Source organism: Poecilia latipinna, unplaced genomic scaffold (genome assembly GCF_001443285.1).
Source record: "Poecilia latipinna isolate Pla-1442-1.1 unplaced genomic scaffold, P_latipinna-1.0 Scaffold3016, whole genome shotgun sequence".
In the NCBI taxonomy this organism is placed as follows: Eukaryota; Metazoa; Chordata; class Actinopteri; order Cyprinodontiformes; family Poeciliidae; genus Poecilia; species Poecilia latipinna.
In genome coordinates this window covers 7,233-14,906 of record NW_015115632.1, presented here as the reverse complement: position 1 = coordinate 14,906, position 7,674 = coordinate 7,233, and the positions used below count along the sequence as shown (strand labels likewise).

Here is a 7,674-nt window from a genome sequence, read left to right as displayed (position 1 = left end):
AACCTGGTTTAAAACCTTTAACCTGGTTTAAAACCTTTAACCTGGTTTAAAACCTTTAATCTGGTTTAAAACCTTTAATCTGGTGATGAAACCAGTGAGGGATTATTTTCTGTCAAATTAAAGCAGGTCGGCTCATTCCTGATTTCCTCTCTCTGTTTCTGAGTTATAAACTCCTGGAAGAATTCAGGTTATTGAGTTAAAACTGAAAACAAGTGAAACTCAAACTGAATCCAGATGTGAAACCGATTCAATGAGAACAAAGAGTCTGAACTCAACAGGAAGGAAATCAGAGCAGAACCAGAACCAGCAGCAGAATGTCCCTTTAAAACTAAAACTCAGATGTTTTACTCACTTCTGACACCTACAGGACAGAAAACACATTACAGCAGCTCACACTGTTGGCATGACAACACATGTTTACACTGAGATGCCTTTTTATGAATGTTTAAACCAGTGTTTCTCCACCTGGTCCTCAGGTCTCCTGTCCTCCATGTTTCAGGTGTTTCCCTTCTGTATCTCTGGTGATTAACAGGATCTGCAGCTCCTGATGGTCATGAAATCATCTGGATCAGCTGTTCTGGAACAGAGGCTCATCTAGACATGCAGAGCAGGGGGGCTGAGGACCAGGGAGGAGGAACAAAACGCTGGGAGAGTCTAATGACAAATTAATGATTTATTATCAAATAACACCAATTATTCAATCAATCAACTTTATTAGTTTCATATTTCAGCAACAGGACAGTTTAAAGTGATTCACATCATAAAAACAAAAATAAAGTTATAAAAAGAAAAGTTATTCACTTTATGAATTATATGAATTGAGCTTCATTAATGCATCACAGAATTAAAACTGATGAGAAATGAAAATATTTATTTTTTTTACTAAAACTCACAATATCAGATAATTAAATAAAGTTTCTAAACATACAGAAATCACATAGCAGGAGTTTGTTTTTCTGTCTACAGACCAGTAACTAATGTGAGATTAATCCTGAATTTATCAGGATTTATACTAAATTCATAAACAAACAGCTAAGAGATGAACATTTAATAAACATTTAATAAACATTTAATAAACATTTAATAAACATTTATCCTGAATATGAGATAAACGTCCAACACTCGAGTCCCAAACCTCAAGTGCAAGTCAAGTCTGAACTTTGTTTCTGCAAGTAAAATGTGACTCAAGTAAAAGTAGCATTAGCTGCTATCAGGACAGGCAGCAAAATGATACCCCACAATAAACTTTAACTATACACCTGCTACATGGAGGATAAAGCAGGAAGCAGCAGGTCAGAAATCAGAGCAGGATTATTAAACACTGAACAGATTAGCAGAATAATGAAAGGAAAATAATAAAAACACTGAATCATCAGGAAACAGGAGGACACTGAGGACCCCTAGTGGTAGAATCAGCTCATAGCCCGGATCAGACTGGGTCAGACTGGATCAGATTGGGTTCAATGGTTTCAGTCATCAGGTCAGATTCTGCACTGAACGTTGTGACAAAACCTGAAACTGAACAAAATGACTGAAACCCAATGTGAGGCTCTGCATCATTCATGAATAATTAATGGAGGATATCCATCATTATGGTTTTATTCATAAAACCATAATTATGGTTTTATAAATACTGAAACATCTTCAGGAAGAAGGATAAAAATAATAGAAAAGATAAAGGAGGACATTCAGTTCTTTGTGATTCTTCACCTTTTCTGTGTTTTAATCAACATAAACCTGCCAGGTGTATGAATAATTACCTGTATGTATTTGATCCAGCTTTTGTTTTTATAATAAACTGATAATTATGACGAGATTCTGTGAACTGGTGTTATAACTAACTTTTTATCTGTGTTCACAAAATGTATTCATGTCAATCTGAACATAACGCAACACTCTGGTAATATCAATGTTTTCCAGCAGGGGGCAGCATCTGGTTCAGAATGGGAATATTGGAAACTAAATTACAAAAACATAAAATGTTCCAATAATCCAGAACCAGTTAACGCAGACTAAAATATCTAAATATTTTTTCATGATTATTTTCTCTCCATCTCCACAGATCATTTATCTGTTCATGTCGTCCTGCTTCCCTCTGAGATCTTCCTCTCTGATTATCTGAAGATCTGAGATCCAGAGCCTCAACTTTATAACATTTAACAAATCATATTTAAAGTTATTAATCAGATTTGAGGATCTAAGTAATATTTTTACTCTGATCACAAATTTAGCTGAAGAGAAAAGTCACTTTAATTTCCAAATCCTCCATTTAAGTGGTGAATTAATTATATTCATATTTATATGAACGTTTGATGAGACAGTGTGATTGTAATGTCAGTTTTGTGCCACCAGGGGGCGACTCAGGACAGGAAGCAGAAAGTGATTATTTCCTGTGTTCAGGTTAGAAATATGTCAGGTAGATCTGCAGCATCACTCAGACTGTTTGAATTAAATAGCCCTCATTAACAAAAAATACTAATTTTACAATATTCTTAATTAAAAGGTGTCTAAAATAGTACAACAAAATTATTTAATAAAAATGTTAAAGTTCCAGCAACAGACTGAGACTTTGTTGTTTCTGTTGTGTTTAATAAAAAAACAAGTTTATTATTAATTTAAACATTTTCTCAGAACAGAATCGGTTTGCAGCTTCTCTTCTATTGCATCATCAGGAAGTTTACGTCTCCATGGCAACTGTTTCAGGTGAGCAGCACCTGACCTGATCAGAAACCTCCTGCTGAAAACCCCAAAGCGGCATGAAGCGACACAACTGCGCCCTCTGGTGGTTAACAGGAGGAGTAACAACTCAACTGCTGCTGATGATCCATTTATTGATCTGTTTCCAGGCTGCACAGTGGTGAAGTGGGTAGAGCTGCTGCCTTGCAAAAACATCAAATGTCATAAAAAACATCATTACACATCAAATATGTTGGTCAATTTGTAATTTACAATCTTTCAAAATCAGTTCTTTTTAGTGTAGATTTAAAGAAACTCAGTGTTTCAGCTGTTTTACAGTTTTCTGTAAGTTTGTTCCAGATTTGTGGTGCATAGAAGCTGAATGCTGAATCCCTCCTGGTTCTAGTCAGATCTCCAGCTGCAGCTTCTGGTCTGTCAGTCTGACCTGCTGCAGGAATCAAAGTTTCTCTGGGAAGAAGAAGAAAAGCTTCAACATAAAGTTTCCTTTTCTGATCTCTTGGTTCTGATCCGTTAGAGCAACACAGGTTTGGTTTATTCAGATGAGAAAAGTGATCAATTCAGTAAGGAGTCTAGTTCTAGTTTCATAAAAAGTGAGTCAGCACTTTTATTCTTACTCAAAACGTGTGAAGCATCAGGTCTGGTCATTTTCCATCAGCAGCAGCTTCACGCTGTTTGTGTGAACAGGGTGAAGCTGCTGCTTTTCACATCACAGCTGTGACTTTCATAATGAGAAAATTATGCTGTAAATTATCCAAAGCTGGAAAAGGCAAAAATAGCAAAGATATATTCACATGAATTTCAGTTGAGCTTTTAAGACAATATATATGTTAATCTGTTACTGTGCAGGATTAAATGATGAGATCTAACCAAACTCCAGTGTCGCTGAGGGATTTTCCTGATATGTTTTCTCCCACAAGCTAAAACTCTTGGTTAACGTGTCACATTTAGGAATCTCTCATTTCTCCACCTGTTTATGTGAATCTTCAGTGTTTATATCTGACAACAGAGAATCTATTGATGCAGCTTCACGTTTCAGTGGATCCCTGTGGGGTTACGGATCCACTGTAAAGGATAAAGGATTAACAGCAACATCTGGTTTATTAGATCATCATAGAGACAAAATGTTCCTGATCATTTCTCAGTCATATTTTCACCATTTTGTTCCTACATTTATAAATATCAGAGTCCAAACTAAATATTTATCTTAAACATTAAATATTTAGCTACATGTTGACCATCGATGTTTAAGGATTCGTCTTTATTCATTTGTAAAGTAAAATTATTTATATGAAATATGCAACTAAAGAGTGAATCAAACATAACAGATGATCTGACTGTTGTGTCGCACATCAACGTCACATTCTGCTTACTCAGCACATTTCTTATCCATACATCACATCTGTGGAAGTTTTTATGCTTTACTATATTCCAAACATTTTAAGTATACAAGGTATTTCTTGGGTTCCTGTATGTTGTCAGGGTTGCTGTTTCTCCGTCCATCCTTCAGGGGGCGCCTGGCCGTCATTCCTGGAGGGCGTGGACCAGCTGATAACTACATGATGTCATTGGAGGAGCATAAGAGGAGGAGGCAGCCGACACAGCAGTGCCAGAGTGTTTTGCCAGTTTTGGTCTCACAGGCCACCTGAATTTCCCAGTGGTCGCTCTTCGTGAACTCCTAGTGATTTTGTTTTTTGTGCCTCCACAGGACTTCTCCTTGTAGAAGCTGTGAAACCTTTTGTGGAGATCCAGCGCAGAACCTCTCCTCCTGTATCCCACCTGGAGATCAAACCTCCACGCTGGCTGCCCTCCTCTCTCCTGCCTTTAAGAGACCCGATCAGACCTGATCCGCCCTCCACTGCTGCCCCGCCGCCTTAAGCTTAGGAGCAACACCCGACCTCAAGTTATCCTCCAGGAACCATCAGACTCCCCTCAGTCCAGATCATCTCAGCCAAAAGTAAGAAAGTTCAGTTTTTTCCCTGCAGTTTGCCATTTCCTCCAGTCATTGAACTCACCACTCCGGACCAGTTTTCCTCCTCCTCTGACTGTTACTCTTTGCAATAAAACATCATTTTACTGATTGATGTGGGTCAGACGATTAAAACCCGACATGACAGTATTAAGTTTACTAAATAAGTTTACTAAAAGTATGCTTGTACCAATGTTGACATAACTTTAAATTTAAATAAACTGTTTATTACAACAGTATTAGAACAACATGCAAAGACTGGAACTGTTGGGCTGGGAATGAGATGAATGGATGAGAAAGAGATGAAGATGCAGCGTAAAGTGAAGGTAGAGGGAGAGAAGGGCTTATACAGAGATGGAAAGGATGTACCAGGTGACTGAGGACCAACATGGACCTCTGACAGACGCAAAAAGTGACTAGAAGATGGAAGGAGTACTTTGAAAAGTTGATGAATGAAGAAAACAAAGAGGAGAAGAAACTGGACCTGTGGATCAGGAAGTAGCAAAGATTAGTGAGGATGAAACCAGGAAAGCATTGAAAAGGATGAAGAGTGGAAAAGCAGTTGGTCCAGATGACATACTGGAGGTCTGGACGTGTCCAGGAGAGTTTTTGACGAGGCTGTTCAATGAGATCCTAGAGACTCAGAGGAAGCCAGAGGAATGGAGGAGAAGTGAGCTGGTACCAGTTTTACCAAGAACAAGAGAGATGAACTAAACTGTGACACTCCAGAGGAATAAAGCTGATGAGGCATTCAGTGAAGTTATGGGAAACAGTTGTTGAATCCAGACTGAGGTCAAAGGTCATCTGTGAGCAGCAGGTCGGTTTCATGCCTACAAATGAACCACAGATGCAACCATTGCAGATGTTGATGGAAAGTCAGAGGAGCTGCATCGTGTTTTCGTAGATCTAGAGAAGAGGAGCTGTGGTTCTGCATGAGGAAGTCTGGAGTAACAGAGAAACATGTTGGTGTGGTGAAGGACATGAACGGCTGTCAGACTGTGGTGAGGTGTGCTGCAGGAGGGACAGAGGAGGGAAGTGGATCAGCTCTGAGCCCTCTGGTTTCTCATGTTTATGTAGTTTTATTCATTTTGTTACTGATTTAAGTTCTTTAGAGATTTCACTTTGGTTAACTGAGCAGTGGGAAAATGAGACCAACAGATTCTGTTCTAGATCACTGATAGCCCATCAGCTGCATCAGCATTTCTCCTGACATGTTGCATCAGGTCCTGCGTTTGTCGCTGGCGGTTCATCACCTCTGTTCTTCCTCATGTGGCTCTGCTGAATCTCAAATTTTATTTCTGAGCAACGTCTCTGATCCGGTTCAACCTGCTGAACATTTAATATCCGATGGTTCAGTTTGTCACATGCAGCTACATCATTATTTACCTGAATTATAACCAAAATAGGAAGAAATGATTCCATTTATTTATCATCTGCCCTTTAAATATGAACTTATACCTGGAACTCCACCGTCTGATCAGCTGCAGACGCCAAGAATCCACAGCAAAACATCTGAAGACCAACATGATGTCAGTCTGACACCAGAGGAGAAAGTTCCTGTTACACCTGAAGGACTCACACACACACACACACACACGCATGCACACACACACCCTTTAGAACTCAAGCTGATAAAGAATAAAACTAAGCAAGCAGAATAATTCCACCACAGCTCTATTTGTTTATTAAATAGAAAACAGGTCAGTTCAGTAGAAACTCTCTCCTCTTCCTCTCCTCTTCCTCTCCTCTTCCTCTGCTCTGACATAATTAGCTGATTTTATCAGACGCTTCCTGGCAGCTGCATCAGTGACAGAAACTCCATTGTTTCCATCTCTGTGCTGTGAGTTTCATCTTTCTGAGTTTATTTCACTAGTTTTACCTCCAACATGTTTCTCTGTTTAAAGTTAAACTTTCTGTTTTGTGTTTTGATCAAATGATGCTTCAGTTTGAGAAACGGAACCAACCAGGAACCAACAGAACCAACCAGGAACCAACAGAACCAACCAGAACCAACAGAACCAACAGAACCAACAGAACCGACCAGAAACCAACAGAACCAACAGAACCAACCAGAACCAACCAGGAACCAACAGAACCAACAGAACCAACCAGAACCAACAGATCTCACCAGGAACCAACAGAACCAACAGAACCAACAGAACCAACAGAACCAACATGTTTTCCGCTCTGCCTGCGTCTCTGCTGCTGCTGTCTGTGACCTGCTGCCAGGTCGTCTCTACAGGTGAGTCACACCTGCAGCCCATAATATGAATGTAGAGATGATCCCAGGCTACAATGGACAAATACTGTAAGATGCATTTTACTAACTGATCATCAACAAGAATATTTTCTGCTTTTAATCAGGATTAAAAGTTTTCAGACCATGTAATAATTCAACCAGGTAGTTTGTGTTGATGGAAAACATTTTCAACAATATTTAAACACAATTATAGTCTTAAACATCAAACACCAAAATGATATAAATTAATATCTCTGTCCCAACAAGCAATAAATCAATTTATCTCCTGATAAGAGAAAATAAACTCAATCATTTCCATTTGTTTGATTTATTCTTCCTGTATTTTGTCTCTTTCTACCAAAACTGGATAATAAAACTCTTCAGTTTGAAGTTTGGATCTCAAACATTTTTCTGAAGAACTATTTCACTTACAGAAACTTTATAATTATGACTTTCACATATTTGAAATGTCTTCCAGTTTCAGGGTTAAACATTCATTAGAATTTAAAGTTTATTGATATTTGATCGTCTGTTCTCATTACTGTTATTCCCCAAATATTTTTTTGTCAGTAACTTCTGGGACAAATAATCATGTAGGAAACTTTGTAATCGTGGCCCATGGATTATATTAGATTATATAAATCCTAGTTAGAACCAGGTGTTTCACACTCAGAGCCGGCCCAAAGCATAAATGAACTAAGCAGCAGCTTGAGGCCTTCAGAGCTTCAGGTGTTGAAATAACAGAGAAAATATCTACAGTAGGATCATATTT

General features: G+C 38.5%; 1 long non-coding RNA gene across 1 annotated transcript; it reads left to right on the top strand.

Annotated features, from left to right (window-relative positions):
- The first annotated feature begins 4,276 nt into the window (after window positions 1–4,276).
- LOC106939890 (uncharacterized) lies at window positions 4,277–6,665 on the top strand. The gene is made up of 3 exons (XR_001422942.1): window positions 4,277–4,651; window positions 6,435–6,503; window positions 6,609–6,665. It is a non-coding gene; the product is annotated as an uncharacterized LOC106939890 (long non-coding RNA).
- The last annotated feature ends 1,009 nt before the right edge of the window (window positions 6,666–7,674 follow it).